The 2,495-nt window shown below is 36.6% G+C and overlaps 1 pseudogene; it reads left to right on the top strand.

Moving 5' to 3' along the window:
* Positions 1-289: 289 nt before the first annotated feature.
* Positions 290-1,152, top strand: LOC105860552 (small ribosomal subunit protein eS4, X isoform-like; annotated as a pseudogene).
* Positions 1,153-2,495: the final 1,343 nt, after the last annotated feature.

Raw genomic sequence — 2,495 nt, 5'->3', positions numbered from 1 at the left:
CAAACAGCAAGTATAAGAAAGCTTGATGTACTGATATCTGACAATGTAGGCCTTAAAAATGTTACTACAGGTAAAGAAGGACATTTTACAATGGTAAGAGAGTCAATCCATCAGTAAGATATAACAATTATAAACATATATTCACCTAATAACAGGGCACCAAAATACACAAAGCAAAAACTGACAGAAAAAAAGGGGCAAATGGGCAACTCAACAATAATGGAGATTTCAATAGTCTACTTCCAATAACAAATAGAACAACTAAAAAGAAATAAGGTATGTTGCTCTTTCCGTGTTTAGCGCAGCCATGGCCTGCGGTCCCAAGAAGCATCTGAAGCGTGTAGCAGCTCCAAAGCATTGGATGCTGGATAAGCTGACCGGTGTGTTTGCTCCTCGTCCATTCACTGGTCCCCACAAGCTGAGAGAGTGTCTCCCACTCATCATTTTCCTAAGAAACAGGCTTAAGTATGCCCTGACAGGAGATGAAGTGAAGAAGATCTGCATGCAGTGCTTCATTAAAATTGATGGCAAGGTCCGAACTGATATAATCTATCCTGCTGGATTTATGGATGTCATCAGCATTGACAAGACTGGAGAGAATTTCCGTCTGATTTATGACACCAAGGGTTGCTTTGCTGTTCATCGTATCACACCTGAGGAGGCCAAGTACAAGTTGTGCAAAGTGAGAAAAATCTTTGTGGGCACAAAAGGAATCCCTCATCTGGTGACTCATGATGCTCATACCATCCGCTATCCTGATCCACTCACCAAATGAATGACACCATTCGGATTGATTTGGAGACTGGCAAGATTACTGATTTCATCAAGTTTGACACTGGTAACCTGTGTATGGTGACTGGAGGCGCTAACCTGGGGAGAATTGGTGTGATCACCAACAGAGAAAGACATCCCGGGTCTTTTGATGTGGTTCATGTGAAAGATGCCAATGGCAACAGCTTTGCCACTCGCCTCTCCAACATTTTCGTTATTGGCAAAGGCAACAAACCATGGATTTCTCTTCTTCGAGGAAAAGGTATCTGCCTCACCATTGCTGAAGGAGGGATAAGAGACTGGCAGCCAAACAGAGCAGTGGGTGAAATGGTCTCCATGTAACATAATAACATGTTAAAAAGTTATTTGTACTTAATTAAAGATATTACAGTGTGAAAAAAAAAAAGAAATAAGGTATGCGAACTATATATCAAAAGAAATGTTTTACAAAAGGAGAAAAAAATGGTCTGTTACTCTCACTGGGTGTCGTCATATTTAAACTTGGTGGTTGGAACTACTGCAGCCATGTTGTAAAAATGGAGAGCCATCCTGTAGGTGAAATTGACATTCTGGATGGTGGAGCAAAGAAGCAGAAAGATCAGCGGTTCTCTAGGATATTACATGCCCATGTTCTTAGCACACCAGGGACCTGGCTCCTTAGGAGTACCATTGCGAAGTAAGAAATTTGATTTTGTTTAAGACATGTCGAGTGTAGATTTCTTTCATATGCTTCTGAAACCTTCCTGACCAATGGATATGTGCTATAAAAGTAAACATTTACTAAAATAAAATTTTATATGTAAAATATTAATAAAGAAGAGACAGATAATATAATGGGGAAAAAAGGAATGAACATGGGGCTAAAAGTCATTGATTCAAACCCCACTTCTTTCACATGTTAGGTTTGTGATCTTGGGCAAGTTACTTGATTTCACTAAGTCCTATCGATGAAAATGTTATTAAATGCTTACAGAATTTTCTAAGGGCTAAATATAATAATGAAAATGAAATAGAAATGTAAGAAATTATTATTAATGTTTTTATTGTTCAATGGATTATTCATTTTGTTAGTGAGCTGGGGACAGTTTTCCCTTATATTTAGTGCAATTTGACATAAATATATTGATTAATTATGGCTTATACAGGTAGGAAAAAGTCAATGATGAAAAGATTACATTATTGGGAGAAATGTCTAATAGGTGATGGTCTGTTTCTGTTTTGAAGAACCATGAAGGAGATTTTTCTGAGTTTTCAATATCATCTTCTTTATTCTTTTTCTTTAAACTTACCAACACCGTTTATCTTTTAATTGATCATTTATTCTTTTCTTCCAGAACTAAAAGTTCAATATCAAATTTGCATCCCACATGTTTCCATCAAGAATACAGGACATTATGGCACCAACTTGAATACAAACATTTGATGACTGTATTGATTTTCCTGTTTTTTTCCCTTTGCCTTCCTTTATTTTTATCCAATTGTTTATATTTCTGTAACTTGCCTCAAATAAATAAGAATGAGCTAAGGTTAGGTTACATAAATTTACACTCATTTGACTTTCTATTTTATTCTTCTTACTCTTTCTGGATTGGACCAACCATACCATGTAATAAGGGGAAGAGGAAACAGACAACCTAATAGGATACTATTCTTATTACTCTGATCTCATCCCACTTAAACTTGTCATTAGGAAGACAATATTTTGTTTCTCCCATGAAGATCCT

This window comes from Microcebus murinus, chromosome 1 (assembly GCF_040939455.1).
Source record: "Microcebus murinus isolate Inina chromosome 1, M.murinus_Inina_mat1.0, whole genome shotgun sequence".
Taxonomy (NCBI): Eukaryota; Metazoa; Chordata; class Mammalia; order Primates; family Cheirogaleidae; genus Microcebus; species Microcebus murinus.
The sequence above is the reverse complement of the archived record's forward strand: the minus strand, read 5'-3'. Positions and strand labels throughout refer to the sequence as shown.